Consider the following 26,314-nt stretch of genomic DNA (forward strand, 5'->3'; position numbering starts at 1 on the left):
GTGAAGCTATTTAAGAAGGCTGAGCCAAGAGTCAAATAGTAGGTTGATATATAACAGAAGGTTATGGATGTGAGATAGGGGAAGGATTAAATTGTTGTGGAGTGGATTTACGTTGGCCAACACAACATCATGGGTCAAAGGGCCTGTACTGTGCTGTAATGTTTGATGCTCTATTTACAATTGACCTCTGTGTTAATTATAAGCTTTATCCTACAGCAACATTATAGCTGAAGAAAGGAAAAATGATTATTCTATTTCACACTGCAGTTGCTCTCTAATTACAGAATGCATTAAAAAAATTCTTCCACACAACCCTCCTTCTTCACTCCAGAGAGAAAAGCCCTAGCTCTGTAAACCTTGCCTCATGAGACACATTCTTCAATCCAGGCAATATCGTGGTGAATCTCCTCTGCACCCTCTCCATCGCTTCCACATCCTTCCTCTAATGAGGTCCAAGTGTGGTCTAACCTGAGTTTTATAGAGCTGCAACATTACCTCAGGATTCTTGAACTCAATCTCCCTCATGATGAAGGCCAGCATACATGAATTGACCAATTACATCTTAATTAACTGCCTTTACATATACAAAAAAGTCCTCTCTTAGTTGATCCAGGTAAAAAACAATTAAAATGATAGGTGTGAAATTCTACAGTTGGGAGGACTATTGCTGTAAATTCCACTGGGATTGAATGAAAAAAACTGGAGAGATACTTCAGGTGGTTCTGGGGTCTATGGAGAGAAAATAAACATTTGTAATAATCATTCCATAGAATGATACTGGCAATAAACTTCTTAAGCATGAGTATTTTTTCAGCATGACTATTAATATTGAATGAGTCAGAAATTAAATTGTGAGAGGTAATAGGATAATTTTTCAATTAAAAAAACATTGAATGTTAATTGCTGATTAATTTTCATAGAACAATTAAATGAATGACTTTCACTATCTGTCCAGTGTTTAGTTCCCAGAAACTTCCATTTGATTTGCCAATCGAGTCCTCCTTCTTCTGGGATCAGTTTTAATTCATCTGGTGAATTTGCGTCATCTGAGAGCAAATTGGGAAGCAGGGATAAACTAACCAGGTTGCCTGCATTTGGTCACAATAAAATGGGAAGAAACACCGTAACCCTATAAATTACCCAGTGCATTTAAATTCATTTCAAGTGAAACGGTTCAAAAACATGGAATTAAACAGAACAGGAAAGTTATGAATTATATAAACTATTTTAATGTTATTTCCTTTAAAGCATCTATCTTTTGGAGGAATGTAAAATTAATTTCATGGCCAGAGGGATTGCTTAACTGCACCTTTAAATTAACTATGCAAATTAAGCAAAGCTGAAGTTCTTCATGGAACTTCAATGTGAGAATACTGGATAATTAATTCATGTGATTTCTATGTAGATTCTTCATTAGCATAGAGCACCAAAGAAAAGGTACAAGGACTGCCTAAAGAAATCTCTTGGTGCCTGCCACATTGACCACCGCCAGTGGGCTGATATCGCCTCAAACCGTGCATCTTGGCGCCTCACAGTTTGGCGGGCAGCAACCTCCTTTGAAGAAGACCGCAGAGCCCACCTCACTGACAAAAGACAAAGGAGGAAAATCCCAACACCCAACCCCAACCCACCAATTTTCCCCTGCAACCGCTGCAACCGTGTCTGCCTGTCCTGCATCGGACTTGTCAGCCACAAACGAGCCTGAAGCTGACGTGGACATTTACCCCCCTCCATAAATCTTCGTCCGCGAAGCCAAGCCAAAGAAAGAAGAAGAGTGTGACATACTGAGCATTACCGCTCTGATCAGCATTTAACAGTTTTTGCAACCCCCCTTGTCCATCTGCTCTTACAGCTCTCATTAAAGCAACAAGTGAATGGTATCATATACACATTCTGATCGTGGCCAACAAGATTTCACCCTATCAGAGGCATTTAATCCTCTGCATCACTCCCCCTCCCCTTCTGTCACTTAAAATCAACTTCTTTTCTGGTCCTGATAGGCACTTCTAGGTGGCCAATTGCTCCGCAACATGTAATGCCGCATGTTTAGGTAATATGCGGCTGTTTTGAGGCCACCTGAATGTGCAGGAGGCGCTCTTGAGGCGAGCTACGTAACCCTCCTCCGAGAGGGATAATCAGCTCAGCTCAGTGGCTCCCCCAGCCGGCTGAAGGTGGATGTTAAAGAGTCAGGCTGCTGCTCACAGCTGACACTGAGCCAGAGTGGGCTCAGAGCCTCATCCTGTACAGCTGTGTCCTTCAGGTGACCAGCGTTGCGCTTTAAATGCTGCCACCTGAACGGCAATTTATAGGGCCGCTTCTGCTTCTTCAGGCACAATTTTTGGGTAGAATGCACCTGAAAAAGCCTGTTGAAAGATCTTTGATCTGGAACATTAATGCTCTTTCCATGGATGTTGCCTGACCCACTGAGCACTTCCAGCACTGAATTGAACAAGGAGGTCCCATTGTACAGAAAATCTCCACCATTTACTTTCTAACTAAGATGTGGCACGTGTGGGGAACATGTTGTTGCTGGGTATACTTGCCCCTGAAGCTGGTCTCAGTTTGATCTGATGAGGAACAATCTAATTCTTTTAAATGGAGAAGAACGGCAAAGAGAATAAATACTGCATGAGGTAAGTTTTGAATTGCTAGTTTCCTTAATTTTTCATTTTGTTTTCACTTGTTTCAAAGTGGTATTTTTTAAAAATTTCACATTTTCAGTAATATTTACTGTTTATGTTCTTAACTATAGTTTTTGAAACATTTTTGGAATGTTTCTGAATGTCATGGCTATTCTAACCGTTCACTGTCCTTGACAACTTTGGTGAAGCCAATATCTTGCAATGCCAGCTATCATTTCTTATTCTGCCATTTTGTGTGTAGTCACCATCTGATTACTTGACATCACTTAAGGCCATATCATTGTGTAGGGGCCTATCATTTTGAATCTAGATGGATTGAGGCAAGTCAACAAGAGAAAATTTAGAAAAGATCCAAAATAGTTATTTGTTTCCTGCTGTGAGCTTCTATTAAATAATTTGTATCAGGAATGTCCATGGTCCATAAAAAAGTCTTCACAAGATTTTATTTTTAAGGAGATATGACCATTTTCTTAGAAACATTATTTCTAATCTCGTTATGTAGGCTTTCCATTACATTCATTGTGCAAACGGTGAAACATTGGGAACGACTATACAGGTATTATAATTATCATTATTCCACAAATCCATCATTAATACTGCTGCAAAATTGCGTGACACAGTTGGCCTAGTGTTTAGCGCAACTCTCCTTCAGTGCCTGCAATCGGGACCGGGGTTTCAATCCTGCGCTGTTTGCAAGGAGATTGTACGTTCTCCCCCTGTCTGCGTGGGTTTCCCCTGGGGGCACCGGTTTCCTCCCACTGTTCGAAATTGGGTGTAAATTGCAGGTTCATTGCGTGTAAATTGGGCAGCACGGACTTGTGGTCCAAAATGGCCTGCTACCGTGCTGTATGTCTAAAACAAAAATTGCAAAGTACAAACAGGGTCCCAGGATAACTTCTGTGAGAGATATGGAGGTAGTAAATAGAGAAGGGAATGAATGGTGAGGGTTGAAGGCAATGGCTTCATAAGTTCAACTATTTGGAAAGAAACTTTTATCCCACACGAACTTCACATCAGAAAACTGTGCGGCACATGAGAAACAATAAAACGATTGAGAGTGTTCGATTGCTAACATCATCATCTGAGACACTTGCAATGCTCCTAATATTGCTACTTCTATTATTTATGTCACCATTAAAATCAAACTCCACTATAGCCTGCAAGAGCAACGCAAATAGCCACAGTTATAAATAATTCCTCTAGATTTAATGAGTTCTTTGTATTTTTCAATTACTCAATATAGCCCTTGACAGTTCACTCTTCAAATAACTGCAAAGCTTATTCCATTACATCTTCAATTCTTTGCAATCCCATTTTCTATTATCCCTTTCAGCTGATTTAAAAGTAGCCTTCATTTTCTTCGTCCTCGCACTTAGCTCTTTAGTTGAGTAAACAGATCCTTCCTCTGCAGAAACATTTTTGGTCATATGAATGAGGCGGGCCAAGACGTGGTTGATGTGGTTTTTTTTTCCCCTATTCCCTTTTTGTTTTATTTTTAACAATTTATTTCAAATTGGGACTGTTGGATCTGGTATATAAGGACAGATCTGGAAGGGCAACAGGAAGTTTCTTTACACAGGCGGTGAATAATAAATAGATCAATGGCAGATATCAACTCTTGGGCTCTTCACTCGGCCTTGGAATTTGTGTGGCCCTTCTCAATGAAACAAGTTCCAAAGTCTCAGAACTATCAAAGAGAAAAGAAAAGCCATTTAAAAAAATTTAATGGCTCCAAATAAATGCAAAATATTATTGTTGCAATGAAAATATCGGACTTGAGTACTTGGGGTGTTGAAACAACTGAAGCAGATGCTCTCTTTCCACACTCTCCTTGAAGGATTCAAAATCATTAATTCCTTAATTAAGCCTGAAGAAGATAAAGAGAAAATGGGGTTCTGTCCATCGTCATGTCTGAAGACTCCTGTGAGTGCTTTTTAATAAGATTGTGGGAAAGAAACAATGTTTCATATCTAACATAGATTCCCAAAATACCCTATTCTAGCTCTGTGGTGGGCAGATATTACAAGATGAGCAGAGGAGACTATTCAAGGGTGAACTTTATAGCTTCCTGAAATAATTTAAAAAAGTTACAGTTTGTCTGACTCCGAGGAATCTCTACCACTTGAAAGTTCATTCAGGACAACACTGAAAACACAGAGCACCACCTCACATTCTACATACCTCTGCCCCATGGGGCAACTCCTACGCTCGCTGACTATGGACAAATCTGTGGTTCTGACCCAGGTGACCTATTGTGGATACAAAACATGTAAGGAAGACACAACAGCAACTACAGTTCCTGAGAAGACTGAACCAGGCAAGGCTACTGACCACCTCATCAAAAGTCTATAGGTGTTCTATCCAGAGCATTCTAGCTGGTTGCATCTCAGTGTGTCTGCAGAGAAATGGATCGGACCTCGATCCACGGGACCATAAGAGTGGCAGAGGATCACTGGAGTTTCCTTCTCCCCCCTCCACATCGACGTGATCTAGTGGAATCGTTTTCTGAAGAGGGTGCGCAAAACCATTGAAGTCCCCCTTCCACCCCACATGCGGCATCTTTCTACTGCTCCTGTCGGGGAAGAGATGCAGAGAATACAGGAGTACCAGAGCGAGCACCACCAAATTGAGGAATAGCTTCTTTCCACTGGCAGAGAAAATGATGAATGACCAAATGAACTGCTCACACTAACCATTCAAGACTCTCATATTTACCAAACAATATTTATTTGTATATATCCATATTTGTCCTTCAGGCGTATTGTTGTCTGTATGCGTGTAGTGTCTGCTTGCGTGTCTGCATGTTTTGTACCGACAACCAAAGCATGCTGTTTCGTCGGGTTGTGCTTGTGCCATCAGATGACAATAAACTTGACTCTTTTGAACCCACCGTACTGGATCACAGGCCTCAAATCTGAAGGACTGACTTAAAAAAAATTGAAACTCTGATCTTCACTGACACCCAACCAATTCTCCCAGACCTGTGAATTAGGTTGTTTTTTTATCAAAAAAAAATTCCGTTAAAACATTTCGGTTCCTTTGTAACTATTTTTATATTGCTGGATATAAGTAGTACTAACTCATTTCTGAAATATGAACCTACGTACTGTAGAGTAAATTGGAAGAAAATGTATTTTTGATGTGAATGCAAGAACCACTGTTGTTGGCAGACGCCATGTGGAGTTTGCATTAAAGAAAGCATTAATAAACCTGGAGAATGGAATAGTTAACACTAAATAGTTTTTTTAAAGCTATATATTAGCCAGCTGCAAGACATTACAATTTACAGAAAACTATATCCATCATTTTACATCACTGGAAGACCTGCTGGCTCACAATCTAAATTTAAAATGTATTTAACATCAGCAGGTGCTCATCGATATAATAATGTGCTTTTGTCCAACTATCAGCAATTTTATATATTATCTCGGGTCTTATTTCTTTAAAATAACTTAAACACTTAAACCCCTGGTGATATTTGGAAGATTCTGTGGTAGAATGACCCAACTGTGTATATCACACATTGGAAAAGATTTATATGCTTGGACAGTTAAACAAAGGACAAGGCCCAATGATTTATGGTCATCTCGGAAAAATAAACAGAAATGTGGAATTAGATCTTCACCACCCCAATACAAATCCTGGAATTCCAGGAAATATAATTTGACGTGCACAGCCACTATAAATCAGTGGGCCTAAATATGGGAAGAAGTTAATCATATGAATGGAAATGTCTTATCTAGATGACTCTGCAGGAATTCCACTAAAAGCTTGTACAAGGGTATGAAAAGTAATCAAAAAGGCTAATGGAATGTTGGCCTTCATCTCAAGGGAGCTGGAGTACAAAAGTGAGGAAATAACATTTCAGCTGCATGAGAGATTACTTCAGACTCCATCTGAAGTATTGTATTTAGCCTTGAGTATCAAACCTTCAGATAGTTACACTGAATGGGTTAGAAATTTGTCTTTGATCGTTTGCACTCAGCAATCTGTCCCCTGCCCCCGTTCATGATATTTGGTTTCATTGAAACCACTGTGAGGCAAATGTGTTATTATGCATCCATTTTGCATCAGCAAGCAAAGTTTAGCAATTCTGGTGGGTATACATCAGAGATTAACCAGGAACTTCTTATAAACTTAAGGGGAGATTGGACACATGCATTTAGAAGATTAGAGATTGATCCAATCAAAATCTTGAAAATGATAAAAGGTCTCCAAAAGGTGGATAAATAATTCCTAATGGTGATCATGAAGAAGAGAAAGAACATAATGTTAAAAACAGAGGGAGGATGGCTCTATATAAAGTTGCAAACTACTATTTTAACAAAGTAATTGCGGCATATCTTATCGATCTAATTTTGCGCATGGGTCACATTAACTTTTCAGGATTGATACTGATCAATCTTTATTAAGTAAAAGCACACACAAAATGCTGGAGAAGCTCAGTGTCCTTTAAAGGTGGAGATACATAACCGATGTTTTCGGGCTTGAGCCCTTCATCTAAGTATGAGAACATGCTGGCAGGCATCCAAACAAAAGAGTGGAGGGAGCAAAGGCAGGAGATGAGAGGTGGATAAAGGAGGGAGGGGACAGCAGCGATCGGGGTGGGGGGGGGTGGGGGAGGAGGGATGATTGGGTAGGAGAACTGGAAAGGCAGAAAAGGGGGGGGGGGAAAGAAAAAGCAAGCTGGTTTAAAGGAAGGCAGTAAAGTCAATGTTAAGACCATCTGGCTGGAGAGTGCCCAGATGGAAAATAAGGTGTTGTTCCTCCAATCTGTGGGTGGTCAGGGTGGGATAGTACATAAGGCCTGAACGGAGTGTGATCCGGAATTGAAATGGTTGGCCACTGGGAGATGGCTGTGGTTGCAACTGGAGTATTAAGTAAGATATTCAAAAATACAGAATAAAAAAAGATTGACAAGTCGAATTATGTTGATGAATGCCCATAATGAAGATTGGCTGAATGGCCGCATCCTGAATCTAAATTTCCAAGTATGGAAAACCTAAAAACCTACTAAATTAATATGCTCAAAGTTTAAGGAAAACCTTTTTTTTTGCCCTATTTGGAATAAGCAAGTCAGCTGATTTAAATTTGTCTTGTCAACAAATGCATGCAGTTGCCTTTGCTTTTCCTATTGCCAGAAAAGCTATACTTAAGAGATGGAAGGAAGTTGTCCCTCCTACACATACTCAATGGTTATCTGACGTGATGGCACATTTGATTCTGGAAAAAATTAGATGCTCTACTAATGTGATACTCCTTAATTTTCTAAATTGATGGGGTCCTTTCCTTAATTATTTTCAGAATTTATAAGATTATTGGATCCCATTTTATGGTTAGGATGTCCTTTCTTTCATGCATTAATGGAACATTTATCTTTATTCATAACTTCACAAGGGAAGGATTAGTTTATTAGAATAGTTTTTATATACATTTTTTGTCTCTTTTGAGGGTTGTTTCCAGCTATTTGTTAATATACTAATCTTGATATTACCTATGTATGAGTGCATAACACACACACACACACACACACACACACACACACACACACACACACACACACACACACACACACACACACACACACACACACACACACACACACACACACACACACACACACACACACACACACACACACACACACACACCCCCCCCCCAACATCTCAGATTATCTGAAATGGTCGGAACCGGGCCTACTTTGGATAAAAAAAATTTCGGCAAACTGGTCATTCAAAAAAAAACAGCCAAGTAGCAACAGCAAATCACATGCAAAAGTGTTTAAACAACAAGGTAAGGTTTTCTAAGCATTACGTCTCACCAAAAAAATGCTGGCTGCTGCCGATCACAGACACTTCACCACCAAGGCCCCATTCATGTCTGGAGCTCGAGGGTCCCGCTTCTGCCCAGGTGTCCAAGGTCCCCACTGCTACTGCTGCCATGGGCCCAACGTTCCCAATCAGTTCGGCTCCGAAAAAATTTCTGATAATCGGAGTTGATACATACATGCCAATATATTTCACCATACAAGTTGACCGGCATACAAGTCGACTCCCCCCTTCTCAGCCTGATTTTAAGGGTTTTATGGAGTATCCAGCATATAAGTTGACCCCAGTTTTCTGGCTCTCTTGGCTAGTTGACAGGCATATAGGTCAACCGCAAAAGATCACGATGACTGAGATGGCCGTTGACCGGGATAACAATCGACCGCCTGAGTGCATGCTCTGTTAGTTGCAGTATTCCCTTTGCTGCATACATGCATTGATCTGTTGGGCATTGGCTGGAGTTAATCGCTACCATGGAGGGCCCATCGAAACCGCACAGTAGACGATGCAAGTTTGAAGCGAGTTTCAAATTGAAATTGTTTGAAATGGCCAAGAAAATGAACAATTGTACTGCTGCAAGAAAATTTGATGTATATGAGAAGTTGGTAAAAGATTGGAAAAAGAAAGAGGAGACTTTAAGAAAAATATCAAAAAGACAATGTTCCATGAGAAGTGGAATCTCTTATTGGCCAGAGTCAGAAAAGCATGTGGCAGAAGAGAGGCAAAATTGCTATATTGTCACCCAAAATAAAATTAGAACATTTGCACTGCAATGGGGAAAGTTGCACCCAGATGTCAGTAAAGATTTTGAATCTACAGTAGGCTGGTGCAACTGTTTCATTAACAGGAAAAATCTGGTATTATGCCGAAAATCAAAAATCACTCAGAAACTACCAAAAGATATTGATCATAAAGTTGTAAGTTTATTATTCATAACTGGCAGAAATATTTGCATTGGCAAATATTGGCAACATGGCCTATTATATTGGCCTATTAATTTTGACATGATAAGCAATAGAACAGTGGAATGGAAAGGTGTTAAAAATATGCAAACCAGAAGTACAGACATGAAAGGACCAGGTTTACTATGGTGTCATCAGGACGAAGTTAAGACCCATGGTGATCTTCAAACACAAAATTAAACTGAAAATAAAATTCCCTCCACATATTTTTGTACATTTTCATGAGAAAGGCTGGATAGATGTAAATGGAATTAAACTTTGGATGGATAACATATGGACCACCTGGCCAAGTGGTTTGCTGGAGTTTGCTGGTTGGGGACATGTTTCATAGCCACTTAACTGAGAACACTTAGTACTTAGTACTTCATAACACTTACATGGCAGTTATCCCGGATGGTTTGACATCTATATTGCAACCTCTCGATGTCTGCTTGAACAAGTTATTCAAAGACCACGTGCATGACAAATTGAATACATGGATGTCGGGTGCAGAAAAATCGTTTACAAATGGCGGGGCAATGTGTGCTGCATCACTCGATGTGCTGTGTGGCTTTGAGCTCAATGCATGGGACAAAGTGAAAATAGAGACTGATAAAATCATTAAAAAAGTGCAGGATCTCTTGTGCAATTGATGGCATGGAAGATCATTTATTGTGGGACACTGACGACGAAGCTGAAACCGCCTCACAAGATACAGACTGGGACCCACATGATGATTATTTAAACAGTGCTTGCCGCCATCTTTGCCTCAGATGATGTCAGTGAGAGTGATTTGGAAGGGTTTTTGTGATAGTGATCTTGAAGAGTTCTAATTGTGTTGTTTTCAATAAACATTTCAATGAAAATCTGTTGCAGTCGAGTTTCTTCAGGGGTCAACTTGTTTGCCAAATTGGCTTTTTAGGAGCTGACTTGTTTGCTGAATCGGGGTCAACTTATATGGCGGATCAGCAATTTTCAATTTTGAGCTGATTTTTAGGTCTCAAAAGTATATCTGGCATATAAGTGAGTTTTTTGGGTTTCATAACGACTTATAGGCCAAAATTTTGTGCGCGTGTGTGTGTGTTTTCCTCATTTATTATACACCAAGCCATTGCTCAGAATGTTTTACAGGTTGAATATCTGGGCTGCCTACCTACAATTAAGACTGGTGTGAAAATCCATGGCTTCCTTCATCATTAAAAGATAAAATATCTTGCTATCTGGGCAACCTTTGAAAGTCGAGCACATTTAACAGGAAGAATTCTGAAAATAAATCAAGGGAAAAGTAATTGGAAAACACCTGCTAGACAGTCTTTGCAGTTAAGAAAATCCCAAAAATTCACAAAGAAATATGATGCCACACCAATTAGAAATTGTAACACTCCACTGGGAATATGGTTTTAAATGGATTAATGCTATTTGTTCTAATTCCCCATTTGACTCTAAAGTCTGCGGATGTGCTAAAGGATGAAATATTTCTGGCTGCAACATGATTAGACTAAAAACTATTTAATAGTCAGGAATTTACAATGATTCATCCAAGTTGCAAACTTGTGTAGAGTTGTTGGTTTCAACCTGGCAGGATTTCTGCATGATGTCACCTAATGCTGCTTAGAATCTGAAAATAATTTGAAAGAATTTTAATTGATGCCACAGTAGCTGACGTTTAAAACCTCCACTAAATAAACCAGAAATAATCAAGAAAAACAATAGAAATCTCTCACATGCTTTCCTTTGTTAAATGGCATTTTATTGCCTGCACTTTTTAAAATTCTGCTTCAGTTTTTGGCACTTTCTTTCTGATTCTTTCCATTTGTTCAAATGACTTAGGTAAAATCATTAAACTACCCATGTCTTCAACATGTGTGGTGACTTTTTTAAACTTTTTAACACTCCCAATTGGAAACAAATGTCTGAACATTTAATTAAGAGAAATCAAACAAATCCGGTTCTTATCTTGGAATGTGCCAGACTTTCTGAAAATTTTTCTGTGCACATCAAGGGGAAAGAAGCAGGGGTGGGAGGAGGTGGTGACTAATCTTCCATAAAAATAAATAAATAGAATTTGACTCACTATCTGAAAACTGAACCATGACATTGTTCAATTTTATAACGGCAATTAAATTATAAGACGATAGAAACGTGATAAATATCCATGTGGAAATACATGGAATATAAAGCACATTGGTTTAATAAATAATGCCTTTTCAAAGCAGAAATAAACCTGCATTATCTTATAATATGTAACTGTGCTGCAAAAGCAAACTGTAGAATAAAATTTATGCTGTGATAGATTAAACTGCCATCCGAGACAAGAGGGGAAAGAAAGATTCCAGCTTAAATCATCATTTTATTTGGGAAGACGCTTGTTAACAGCTGAATATTATACTTGTAGGCGGTTATTTCTATGCTACGTCAAAGATAATGTGATTGACTAAAGCCAAAACATGGACTGAAAATAGCGAAATAATAAGATGAAGAAAGTTACACCATACAAAATGTCGAACAATGTGAGACAATTTTCTGGTGATTGGAGTCGACATGTAACACTCAAGTCAAAGTACACATTATCAAATGTTGACCTGGAGATGTGAGCCATTTCCCATTTTACATTGTCTTGCACTTTGTATAATATTTGATCATCCATATTTTGGACGAGATGAATGGATGATTCACTTTTGATCTTTGTCAGACAATAAAAATGCTGAAACACCATGTGAATGATTAGGAGATCCTGGACAATAATTTATCATCAATCGATATTGATCTGTAATTTTCTGTGTATGATTCACCACTCCCCCATCTGTAAAGTCCACATTTACCTGTGCAGACCTTCTGGTAGCACCTGAGCTGGTCATAAGTCTCATCTCAGGTCTTCTGGATTGATTGGAATCATATGCCAGGACATGAAAGTGCTTAAACAACCGTCAACTGGCCAAGCCAGCTGCTAAAAACGTTCACAATTATTGAACAACATTGATTAAGTTATTAAAAATATATAGTTGATATCCAAAAAATATAATAGGGACATATTTTATATTCTTCTTTCTTCTTTTCTTTGGCTTGGCTTCGCGAACGAAGATTAATGGAGGGGTACGTTCACGTCTGCTGCAGGCTCGTTGGTGACTGACAAGTCCGATGGGGGACAGGCAGGCACGGTTGCAGCGGTTGCAAGGGAAGATTGGTGGGTTGGGGTTGGGTGTTGGGTTTTTCCTCCTTTGTCTTTTGTCAGTGAGGTGGGCTCTGCGGTCTTCTTCAAAGGAGGTTGCTGCCCGCCGAACTGTGAGGCGCCAAGATGCACGGTTGGAGGTGAGATCAGCCCTCTGGCGGTGGTCAATGGGGCAGGCACCAAGAGATTTCTTTAAGCAGTCCTTGTACCTCTTCTTTGGAGAGCTCGCCATAGAACATGATCTTGGGAAGGCAATGGTCCTCCATTCTGGAGACGTGAGATATCCTATGTTTGTGGCCCAAATTAATATATGGGAATAGCAGTTGTACACTTCTTGTCGGGAAACAAAAATAGAGTCAGAAATGAGCTGCTCAATAAATGCTGCTCACTTGACTTCATTTCTGCGGTATTGAATTGGAACAACTCTGGAGGTGTGTGTCCCCATCTGCAGCAAACAGCTGACAGAAAATAAAAGTCCGTCCAGTAACAAGTAAGTTCTGAGTCTCCAGCATAAGCAGGGAATTGTAGAAGGAAGGCAAATAAACACACAAGATAGCATTGAAAGACATATCCATTTGAATGTGACGAATACATTAACAGTGGCCCTTGTAACTCTGGGCCAGCAGTAGAAGCAGTAAAAATAATTAGCCACAAATTGAAATATGAAATCAGGAGGCTCCAAGACAGAGTTCAGGAAAAGGTGAAATGCTTCACATTGAGAACTGGTGAAATATAAATGTGTCAGTGGTAAATCCTGTGTGGGGGGGGGGGGGATAAAAAAGTGAAAGCAGATGGCATCAGCTCACAACAATTGTGCTGTTTCACGGTCTTTTTTTTTTAACCTTCAGTCTTATCCTGACTGAAAGTTAGCAGAGGCTTTTTGATGTACATATCACTTTTGTTAAGTTGCCCTTGCACTCCTAAAGTGCAGCCATTGTTGCAAAAGCAAACGTGTACTTGGGGCTGACCTTCCAAGTTCAACATCACGGAAGATCAAATGACAAGGGTAAAGTCTGATTATGAATAAGATCAGTTACAAAAGAAATAATTTTTCAATTTTGAATGATTAATTCTAATGTTATTCCTATTTTCACCAAACTAGCCAATGCCTTATAACTTAACATGGATGGATGTTTGAAATGTCTACACAGATATGTAGGAGGTCCATATCAGTCCTGTGACAAGTAAATCATAAAATAAACTTTAGCAAAACAAACTTAAAGCATCTGTGAGTTATGCTAAACAGGGATAATTCACTATGACCATAATACTTATTCAACTTCAATCACACACTTAATAACTCGTAAATAGTACTTACCTCAAGTTTCTGTGTCAGTCGTCTTGTGCAATTTTGTTGGGTGACCTGTGCTAGGTACTGTACTGGTGAATGGTGTGTGGGGGTTGCCCTGTGCTTCTAAGTGCCTCAATTCATTTTGAGGATTATTATAAGAGAGAAAGTAAGGTAGCAGCAAGTGAGATGTGATTGGAGAAAGGTCAAGGATCAAAGGAAAGAGAAAGTAATTTAGAGGCTGAAGGAATGTTGCTGGAGGGAGGGAATTGAAACCTATACCCTTCGATTTGGTTGTTTCTTTTAACATCAAACAACAAATATTTCACTCTCTTTGGTGAAATATGTTCTGTACAAGATGCTTTTCAGTCCCGACTTTTAACATTGAAGTTATGAAGTTTCTACAAAAATAAATAATTAGTGAGTCATTTTGACTTTGAAGTGTTTATTTTACTTGCCATTTGCAGAACACTTGTGGATAAGAAATCAATTCACTGACTGTGAATATTCATAGTAACACCTGTCACTGAAACAGCATCCCCCTCACTGTAAAAATCTTTATTGCTCTAAGTATAAAGACCAATGCTGGTAATAACAGGTAATGTCACAAACAAGATCAATTCCTGCTTTCCAATTTTCTCAAATTCTCTTGAGACATTGATTCTTTCTGGCATCTTGTTCAATTAACTGTTTTCACGTGTGGACTTTCATATGAATGACAGCACGATGATCCATATGCATTTCTGGCAGAGAGATGGCGAGGTACAGAACAAGAACAGAAACTCTCTTTTCCTTCCCATCTGTGGCATTCATACCATACAAATTATAGTGCCCAAGGGTTTCCATGTGTTACTGCATGTAGAAATACTTTGAGGTAGACTTATAGAAAGAACATCTTTTATTGAAGAAAATATCTCTCAAACCAATGCATCAAGGGTATGCAACATGATGCCATTTTTTTTTGTCCACCACACACTACTTCCCATAAGAAAGGAAATAAATGCATACCAAACATTTCTCTAATCACATAAGATACATAATAGATTAAATAATTACATATACACATTTTTGTGTATTTAACTATTCATAAATTCAATTTATGTATTCCTTGACCTTTGAAACCTTCTCAACTGCAAGTCATCACGAATCAATCTGATCAGAAGCTCTCAGTTCGAAAGAGCCCTTTCTATTATAAAATATGCTACATGGGCTATGAAAAGAAAATCATGCGTAACAAATTCTACTGGAGGTTTTTGAGGCTGACATACGTAGGAGAAAATGAGCAGATTAATGCACTTGGAATTTCAGAAGATTTTTCATAAAATTCTCAAAAGAGATTGGTTTGGGGAATTGAGGCACCTGATGTTGGGAGGCAAATGTAGGATACCTTACTGCAGCTGTACAGGGCCTTGGTGAGACCACACATGGAGTATTGTGTGCAGTTTTGGTCATCCTATCTAAGGAAGGATGTTCTTGCAATGGAGGGAGTGCAGAGGCGATTCACCAGGCTGATACCTGGAATGGCAGGAATGACTTAGGAGGAAAGATTGCGCAAATTGGGATTGTACTCCCTGGAGTTTAGAAGATTGAGAGGGGATCTCATAGAGACCTATAAAATTCTGGTAGGACTGGACAGAATGGATGGAGATGGGATGTTTCCAATGATGGGAAAATCCAGAACCCGGGGCCATGGTTTGAGGATAATAGGCAAACCATTTAGGACCGAGATGAGGAGGAATTTCTTGACCCATAGGGTGGTGAATCTGTGGAATTCATTGCCACAGAGGGCAGTAGAGGCAGGTTCATTAAATATATTTAAGAGGGAATTAGATCTATTTCTTCAGTATAAGGGTATTAAAGGTTACGGAGAGAAGGCGGGGACGGGGTACTGAACTTTAAGATCAGCCATGATCTCGTTGAATGGCAGAGCAGGCTCGAAGGGTCGAATGACCTACCCCTGCTCCTATCTTCTATGTTTCTATGTTTACTGGCAAGAATTGAGAGATGGTGGAAAGACAACAATAAATGGTCATATTGACATGTGGTAAGTCGTGAAAATGGGATGCTACATGGATCAGTGCTTGAACCTCAGCTGTTCACAATAATTTTGATAAGGGAACCAAATGTATCATTTTCAAAATTTCATACAGATCAATGCTTTGGGATGGCGAATGTGACCCAATACTGACCATAAAGGGGTTGCAATTTCTTTGGTTACATTACTTCCTTGTTGTCTAAATGTTGGCATAGGAACACAAATGAAAACACGCAAGATTCTGAAGTGCCATCACAATACCACTGGCCATTTTACATTTTTTTCTCAAATATTATCATCCTATTACAGCATAGGAGAGATCTGATTGCAGATTGATTCACCAAAGGATGGGAAGACTTTAGTTATAGGGAAAGATCGGATAGGTTGGTCTTATTTTTTCATGGAGTGAAGGGGGGGGGCTGATTGGTGACTTTAAAGAAGGAAAATTATGAGACATCGATAGGGTAGATAGTGTTAGGTCTGCTTTGTTCATGAGTGAGTGAGACAAACACCAGGCTGAGTCGAAATCAGGGTTCTTTGTTCTTTATTACCGGATTGTAACACTTGCGACCAACCAAGTTAGTCGGAGAATGCATTCTGCCGTTATCAGCAAAATGGTGATTTTTTATACCCTTGGATACATGCTTAGAACATCATCATATCATTACTTGTCCAATGACTAAAACTGTTGCTATCCTTTCCCTGCTAGCTTCCTGCCTCTCAATCCATCAATGTCTCTCTTAAACTGTTGCTATCCTTTCCCTGCTAGCTTCCTGCCTCTCAATCCATCAATGTCTCTCTTATCTTGTAAGTACAAGGATGCATTCTGTTACTCCTTAGTACTGGGTGACTCCTTCTCCGGTCCCATCTCATGATGTTTTACCTAACAAGAGTACAAGGACACCTCCCCTTCTTGTTACTGCCCTGTACAGGGTAACTCCCTACACATTCCCATCTCATGATGTTTTACCTTACAATAGTCAGAAGTGTATTTTTTCCTTTTTTTAATATATTTTTTTATTTTTCACACTATGAACCATATTAACCAAAATACACACAAACATTTCCCTCTTGAATATACACAGTCATTTTCTCCCTTTTTTCCCCCTCCCTTCCCTCCCTCCTTCCCACCCCCCTCCAAAGAAGAGTATTTTTTCCATGTCAAAAACAAGAGTGGTTGTTATTAGGAATGCACTAGCAGGGAGGATGGTGATAGAATCACTATGTTTAACAGGCATTTTGGCAGGCACCTGAATAGATGAGACATAGAGGAATATGGATCTAATGTGGGCAATAGGGATTAGGGTAGATAGGCAAAATTATTGGTATGACTGTAATGGTCCATAAAGTTCATCTCTATGCTGTTTCTATGACTGTTCTGAGCCAACCATTTTCTATAATTTAACCTGAATACACACTCAGTCATATAAATCAGTTAGTCTTTTCACTATATGTCTGATCTAAGATCAGGAGGTTGCACCTTTCTGTCTGTGAGTTTTAGCTTGACTAACCATTTTCTCCAGTCTCTGTCTGCACGTGCCAACTACACAGCTCATAAAAATCTCTGGCAGCAGCAGATTTTGATCTCTCTGATCTTCAACTGTAGTTTGTGTTGCCAATAGTCTCTGACATCTCAAGTATCTCTGGCTCTGGCACAGGCAACAATAGGGCCTTCTTATTCCCATGTACCTTTTCTGTATCCTGCCCGGAACCTCAATTGTAAATTTTCCTTCAGAAATATTTCCAGTTATTCCATATACAAGGTGACTTTGTCTATACCTCTCAACCTCATCTCTGGATTTGACAGTTCCATTGTCTGCCACTATCACTTTTCCAGACATTGGCCCAACACTGGATCATTGTCTGATACTCTTCAGTCAACAACAACTCAACTCCATGACAGTGTAAAATCTGCGCACTTCTTTGTGTAGCTACAAGCACAAGATGGAGTTAGAACTACACATAAAGCATCCTATTTTTGAAGGAAATCATTCTCAACAAAACAGCAGTGTCTCATATAAGAATTAATCAAAATCATACCACGCGATAAATGTAAAATTACCCTTGCACTACCAGGTTTTGCATGGCAACCGAGATTCTGCCTCTTCATCAATCATTTTACATAACTTTCAATATTATTAAACTTCATAGCTTTTGAAAGACTCGCAGAGAATATTTATATGTAAAAGCATGTACAGGAGAATGTACTTATTTCATTGCAGAACAGATTAAGTGAGAAATTATTGCTTAAACCCTTGGAATTTTGTCAAAAGAATAGGTGTTGTGAAACATGATATATTCTGCCATTTTCATTTGCTGAACTCTGATTTCTGCAATTGCCTGGTTTCATGAAGTATTGATGGCAAAGACCATGTGCAAGTAAAACAAAATGCAGCTGTTTGCAACTGCTAAAACAGCAGTATGATGCTGTTTTAGATTTAAATGAGATAGTCTTTCTGTCACAGGTGAGCTATAAAGATTAATGTATAGTCAATTGATTTCTTATCTGCCATCAAAGAAAAGCAAAATGCCAGCAACAAAATTCAAAGTGACATTGGAAGTAAATGATTAACTGCTCATGTTTGTACCTATAACATTAATGGGATTGAAAGAAAATTACACCAGAAAGAAAGGAAAAATGATCACTTTACCCTAATTTTGCAACCCTAATTGACTTTCTTTTTTGTATTGGCGGAAATAAGATCTTTTGAACAGAATCTCGGTATAATTTATGTTTTGATTACATGCTCATTCACCAAGCACATAGAAAATGCTTCAGGACAGTCCCTTTGCATATTTGAACAGAAATAACTTTCCAGCTTTCTTTGTGCCAGTTGAACCGATACTTTGAATTTATGATCCCAAACTTATCTTCCAGGCACCTGTTAAACAAGAAGAGTTAATGATACAAATACTGATATTTGCCTTGAACAGATTGCCTGGAGAAGCAAATTTATAATATTCCGTCTCCAAAGGGAAAATGCACTTCAAATTTCTCTTCACAATCACAAAGGAATGCTTGGCCTTTTGGTCAGAGTAACGATGTACAATATTACTTAAAAAAACCCAAATTTAAACAATTTAAAAAAAAATTGGCCACTATGTCAATCGGTATCTAAAAATAAGGTTAACATTGCAAGTGAGATCATTCCTTGTGGCATAAAATGTTCTTTACTCTTTCAGAAACTGTCTGACCTGGTATTTCCAGCACTAGTTTTGTGCAATTGCCAGAAAAATGAGGCAGCCAACCAAGAATTATAAACGGATAGTGTGCTACGACCGATTCATTATAATTCCTGCAACATGGAAGCTGATTTGAATGAACTGATAATCCAACAATGATGCAAAAAAATGTTTTTTTTAATGTATGCATCTCATTGATTTCTATACTGTGTCCCAGTTTTACAGCTAAGTGATGATTACAAAGCTTCTAAGGCAATGCTCTTGCAGCTCAAACTGACATCCGAAACCCTTGATGAGATTACTGCTCTGTAATCATTTCCAGGTACCCATTATATTCTCTGTAAGTAGATACTACCCAAAAGGTTGCCTGGTAATCAACAAGTGTTTTGTGATAAACTTGCACAAAAATAATCAAATTATGAATCCTTTCATGCAAAGATGAGCTTGTGTCATCAAAGCAAGCTATTGATCCCTACAATGTAAATAAACAAAGTCCATACCAAACAAAAAAAATGGAGTAAAACGAACCAATGAAATTATTTATGTGGCGAGGGCAGAGAAGGTGTACGTTCCTTCCATGACCTTTAAACTCTTCTCTCTGACCACAAACCTTTCAACATATTTGATGAAGACTGGAAATGTGCATCATACACATTAATATTCAGCACCTAACGTGATCGAATAATCATATTTGCTTTCACCATTTACAACATTGATGGAGTTTATCGAGTGCTAAACGGTGAAAATGATCTGCCCCCTTTGAAAGTCAGACCCACACACTCTTACAAACCCAGCTGCAATGGTAAATCTTCCTGGAATAATATCGAGATTAGATCCAATTTCACAGCTCTGGTGCAAGTTATTGTCCTTTTGAGCTTTATTCTGACACCGATGTATAGTAATTTGAAGCCTCTATTAGATTTCTGCATTGGAATCAGCCTCAGGTAACAACTGTTTCTGAGACAATGGCTGAATACTTCCTCCTTATTTTCCTTTGAAAAAGCATCAAAGCTCCCATCGGTGTCAAACTACTGTTTTGTTCCAGGACTTATCCTGAAGATACATGTATGCTTACGATTCCTGCACTCCTTCCTCAGACGGTACTTTAGTTGGTTCTGAAGTCAGGAAAATAAATGTTCATGCCTTCATTTTAAATTCTAAACACTGATCATTGGATTTCCAATATATTGTAAAGATAGGAGATCTAGTTGAAGTAGATATGAGAAGTACTGACGCAGTCAGTTTAAAGTATATCTGATTAAATAAACTGTATTTTATTTTGCTGTACATTATACCAGCAAAAGCAATGTCGTGAGGGTCAAGCAGCCAATGCAAGCAGATTCTGTGTACCTCAGTATTCCAGAAAAGAGCGTGCTCTTACGTATCTAGCATCACTCAAGGGAGAAACGCTCTGTAAAATGAAATAACGCAAGAGCAAAATGATCCCGAGATGCAGAAGGTTTGCCAACATTGAAAAGACCATTTTTGCACAAGCAAGGAAAATAACGTAGGTTATCTATTAATAGTTATTGCCGTCTCTTTGACATTTCATACGTGGTTAAAACACTGAAAATAGTGAAAAGCATAGCATTCATAATTATCGAGTACCACAAATCTATTTAGAAATGTATCCTATCTTTTTCCTCTGAATCTGAGATTTTTTTTGTACTGTATGGAGTATTGCTTAACTTTCTTTCACACTTCTATAACGTTAGCCTGCTTGAATGTTGCTCTGAACGACTAGTAAGATCCAAGAAAACAGGGATAGGCCCCTCAATGTGATCGTGACTGATCTGTTCCTGGCCTCGACTCTTTCATGCCAAATTTCACTATCCCTCAATTCCACAATCTTTTAACAATTTGTCCACCTCTATTTTAAATATCACCCATGATTGAGCTTCTGCAACCTTTTAGACTAGAGAATTGCAAAAATTCACCACCCAGTATTTGAAGAAATTTCTACACATCTTGCAATTGCAAATCTCCATTCTTTTTTTATAAGCATCTTTGGAAAATACCATGAGCCATTGTGTCAGCTGAATAATAGGGGATTTTGAGTTATAGGTCAGACAGCACAAATGTAGGCCATTTACTCTCCCCTGCCTATGCTAACCCTTTTGCCTGCATATCCTTCAATAACCTGCCAATTGAAGTCTGTCCAAATTCCTCTTAAACAGAGTAGTCTCCCCCCACCGCTGGCATCCATGATATACACAAATATTAGCCATAGTATATATTTTTTCAAATTATATACAGATAGTCCCCGACTTACAACCGTAATGGCGACCGAAGAATGGGTCATATCTCGGAATGGATACAAGTCAGAATTGTGCCCATGTGAGTTTTAAAGTAAACTTTTTTATTAATTCTTTTTTTCATGGTACATTTGACAATAATAGCTTAAAGCTTCCTGAATTTATTGATCATGCTCGGCAAATCTTTCCACATTCTAGTCCACGCTTACCTCGTGAGTCGGTGGTCCGGAGACTTGGGGCTGGGTGCGGCCATGTTGATTCCTGTGCGCATGCGCGAATCTTCGGTTGGCGCACGAGTGAGCCTTCGGTGGGTTCGAGTATTAGCGTTTGGTTGGCGCACACGCCCTTAACTCTCGTGTATGCACCAACCGAACTCCAATACGCAAATCCACTGCGCACACACAGGAATCAAGATGGCCGTGCCCAGCCCCGAGACCCCGGAATGCTGGCTAACAAGATAAGAATGAACATTTTGGCTCTTAAGTGCCCTGTATCCCTGTTATAGTTTGTGAGATACAACATAAACCATGTACATTTTATATATATGTTTTTTAAAATTTGGTCGTATGTGCAGATCCTTGTAAAGCCACATAGGTTGTAATTCGGGGACTACTTGTATTACTTTATTAGGATGTTCTACCACCACCATTTTTTACCTGGGCGATGTTATTTGTAAAATGGATAATTCAAACAAAAGCACATTTCTTCCTGAGTTTGCAAGCTGTTAAAAAAAATAAAATCACATTTTGGGAGAATTGAGTGGATCATTTATGTCCTGAAGTTCAAGTCGTTATTTAATTTTGTTAAAAACTGTTCAGTTTTCTCATCAAATTTTGCGCTAGAGAAGAAACAATCTTGTGTTCCAGTGCAAAAGGTTTTATCCTGACCATCTAGTTCACCAATAGACTTGGTTTCTTATCTTACTGACTTGGTAATGTTAGACATGTGGGATACATTTCATCCAAAATGAAATCAGAATTTTGAGCATTTAGCCAACTGTCACCCATAACATCTCACAGGATTCTGAAACCTTTTAAGCACTTCTTTAATTCAACTTCTGTTTCTCTCTGCTAGTGAGTTTTCCACAATTTCACCGCCTCTGGAAAATCTTAGAAAATGATCCTCCATTTAACCTGATGATCATGAACGTATTTAAGCTGAGAAAATGCCTATGCAGTACAGTATTGAACTTTAGACAGGCAGATTGCAAGCCATATGGAAATCATTCTTTTGAACGTCATTGTAGCCCTTTGTTAAAAATCTAACATTTCAACACAGTAATTGGTGTATCTCAAACAGTAATATGAAGATTATCTTAACTCATGCATGCAAATTAACTCCAGGTTATTGCTTTCCCTGTAGAGAATTGACTAGCAGCACAAATTATAGACAAGTAGCAAAAAGAAATTGAGATACCTTGGCAAGAAATTCAGGTGATTTCAGTCCATTGTGCTTCTTGAGTCCTTGGCACACATTTTTGGGATGAATCGCATTGGATGCCACATAGATTAGAGCATTAGTGATGGCAAGCAAGAGTGCACATTGGCACCGGGGAGGACAGCGTGTAGGTTATGGCAACAATGTGGAAGGTTGAGAGAAAAACTGGCATTGCCAGTTTTTAGCTCAATGCTTCAGTTTACTTGCATATTTAAATACATGGTGGAAGCCTGGAAGGACACCCCAGCTGTAATATCTAATTGGAATTATCTGCCATCCCTACACGTTGATTGCAGTTCACTTTATCTGAATTTTTCCATGATCCCACAAGTATTTTGTGCTTCATGTACAGTAGATCTCTGAAACTCCAGACTGCTTGGGGGTTGGGTTAGTCTGGATTTTCAAATTTTCCAGATACTCGGGCACTACTTTTAAAATTCATATTGAAGGAGGAATAACAAGATGAGCAGATACATTTTGATAGCAAATACAGCATGCTTAATTTCTTCAAAATGAGCAGTTTTAAAGAAAAAAATAAAGTCATTGCTGTGCACCTGCCGAACTTGTACCTGCATGCACGTAAAAGCCAGCTAAGTTTTAAAAGTCTGAGACCTTGCGAGGTCCAGATTCTCGGGTGGTCTGAATTTTTGGCATCCAGATTTTTTGGGCTTCTACTGTAGTTGTTTATGGTTTCAGTTGTCCATTGAGACTGGTGTGACTGCAGCTGAATTAATGTTTGCTGACTTCAAGGCTTCTGCAAGAATTAGGATTTGGTTGTTACCTCAGAGGAGAGAATAATTTGAAGAATAACTTGAGTGTGCTGAGCTGTTGGGAGGAACAGGAGCTTGAGTTTCTAGGCTGAAATTCTTATGTGTCCTGGAGGTTCACCAAGTATTTCTTCCACGTGACTACATCGAATGAAGATGCCCTCACAGATGCTTACCAGGTGCCCCATCCCTAGCTGTCAGTTATCTTCCATTAATGTGTAAGAGTCCTTATTCACAGAGAAATAATTTAATTCTGTCTTGCCAGAGAGCAGCAGAAGGAACTAAATGGTAACCTTGTATGAACCACGGGTTTCTCCATAGACAAAGACACAAATGACTCCTTGTGGGTAAAGTATATGAGGTCATGGGATCTTGCAGTGCAATCCTAAGGGATTCCTCCTCCTAGTTTACAGATTATAGGGAATGAATTATCCTGGCCATTGCTTACTATCTTGGCTGCAGCCATGATGCTTGTATTTTTCATCGAGTGAGCCAGCTTAATTTGAGTGAAAGACTGTAGGTGCTGTGATTGTAGTAAAAACACACAGAAATATTGGAGGAACTCAGCTGGTCTCACAGCATCAATGATAGGAGGTAAAGATATATTACAAATGTTTCGGGCCTGAGACCTTCTTCAAGGTATAGGCAATGACTGGAAGGTGTCAGAATAAAGACTGAAGAATGGAGGAGTCCAGAACAACAAAAGATGTTAATTGGATGTGATAAGAGGAAAGGTGAGAATTGAATTTAGATCTGTGAAAGGAGATAGAAGGAAAGGAAGAGAGAGAGAGAGAGAGAGAGAGAGAGAGAGAGAGAGAGAGAGAGCTAGGGGAAAAATGATGGGGTGAATAATTGGGGGGGAGGGGGTGTTAATGTAAATCGGAGAAGTCTCTATTAACACCATTCAGTTGGAGGGTGCCCAAACAGAAGATCAGGTGTTGTTCCCCAATTTAATTTGAGCCTCCAAACAATAGCTATTAGTTTACAATAATTTTCAGATAGAGGCATAGCTGATGTCCTGCATAGATCATCCAAGCCCTCAAATGCTCCATGCCATACATGGACATCCAGAACATGGAACATGCTGGAAAATTGCTTGTGCTACCTGGAGATGCTCCGCTATTAATATCAGGTCAAATGTTAACTTCATCGGGCATCTGCTGCATGGGACTCAACTTAATCATTATAGAGAGGAGGAAATAAGATGTATAAACTGATCATTTCTGTCAATATAATTCTTGTTATTCAAATGCAAACAAATATTAATTTTATTTTTTATTGGATTCACATTTGAATTAAAGAGTGAATTAAAATTAATTATATTTGACATTTGAAGTATTCCTTTACTAATTTAATGTATCATATAGATTGAACTTTGAATAAATGGGAAGTGGGGGTGAGGGAGGGAGGGAAGGGAGGTGGAAAAGGGGAGAAAATGACACTATATATTCAAGAGAAAAATGTCTGTATGTATTTTGGTCAGTCTGGTTCATAGTGTGAAAAATAAAAGTATTCCTTTACTTTCACAAAACCTTGTACATGATGTAAATAATTAAAAACTTACTTGTACATGCAATTGCTTAGTAAGGTCAAGTGTTGAAAATAATTTCAGCTTTGTCATAATGTTCACTGATCAATTATTGGGAACTGGTGAGAAAATTCACTTTCCATGGCTATATTATTCCATATTATAATCCCTGCAACATGATCTTGGCCACCATGGTCTGATTGTTATTTTCTGTTCGGGCTCAAATCTCTCCCAGATATTGCAATCCTAGGGCAGAGATATTTGTTTAGCTGTAATTGTTACTTGTAGCCTCTGCACTTTACCCTGTGCTGCTGTCAACTGGGATGCCTGTCACTCCTTTGAACTGGTCCAAACCACACATGAGGAACATTATCTAGAAATGCCTCCTGTAAAGCACTGTCAGAGATACTTCTCAGATTACTAGCTGGGAATGTGATGAAAAACGTCTTGGTTGCTATGAGGAGTTTAAGCTGTTTTTTTTTAAAGAAATTGGAAAACTTTTAAGCAGGAGCCTCACACCTTTAATGGTTGGTGCTGATGCTTTCCAAACTATAATTAGAACTAACTGAGTTTAAATCATAGACCCAGCAAAAGGAATTATAGATTGGAAAGTTTAGATGATACTTTAAAAGTTGTGTAATTAAATTTACTTCAGCTTCAGATGTATGAAGTCTTCAAAGACGAATGTGAAATCTCTCTTACAGAGGTATGTGCAGAACTTGAGCAAACTGCCTCAGGAAGAATCTGATGGGCTTTCCCAATTGATTGAACCTGCTCAGCTGGATCAAGATCTGTTTCGGCACAATTTAATCATTTATTCCCAGTGTCTGCTATACAGTATTTGCAGAGCATTGGAAGAGAAGATTTAGATGCCAGAATAATTAAGGGGGAGACTCCTGCTTTGGAAAAGAAGACGTGTTATTTTACTTCGGTCCTGCGCTGGTGCACGAACTGCAATTTGGTCTGAAAGATTTACAGTGGTTCTCCAGTTCTACAATTGGAATTTCTCTCCAATTGATTAGTCACTGTTAAAAGAAATGTAATTTAAATTGGTTAGTTACCTTTTCTGTCAAGGGAGATAGAATAGAAAAAAATAAAGAAGCAATGCTTCCACTGTATAAAACTTTGGTTCGATTCTAGCATACAAAAAAAGTATTGATCGGAATAAGATCAAGGTACAAAGGACTAAATTAAATGGACTATTTGCTTAAATGTAACCTTTGAGATCAGTAGATTGCAGTGCC

At 38.8% G+C, this 26,314-nt stretch overlaps 1 long non-coding RNA gene across 20 annotated transcripts in view; it reads left to right on the forward strand.

Annotated features, from left to right (window-relative positions):
* LOC138759328 (uncharacterized) overlaps nt 1–26,314 on the forward strand; it is a 189,310-nt gene that overhangs the window by 67,655 nt on the left and 95,341 nt on the right. For 8 of the 20 annotated variants that reach the window (XR_011354735.1, XR_011354733.1, XR_011354736.1 and 5 more), the window contains exon 4: nt 1,406–2,633. The exons of 10 other annotated variants lie outside the window; for them this stretch is intronic. This is a non-coding gene — a long non-coding RNA (uncharacterized lncRNA). Of the gene's footprint in view, nt 1–1,405; nt 2,634–19,083; nt 22,094–26,314 lie in introns of those variants that run through there. 2 more of the 20 variants (XR_011354742.1, XR_011354746.1) reach the window with 2 other exon arrangements.

This window comes from Narcine bancroftii, chromosome 3 (genome assembly GCF_036971445.1).
Source record: "Narcine bancroftii isolate sNarBan1 chromosome 3, sNarBan1.hap1, whole genome shotgun sequence".
Classification (NCBI taxonomy): Eukaryota; Metazoa; Chordata; class Chondrichthyes; order Torpediniformes; family Narcinidae; genus Narcine; species Narcine bancroftii.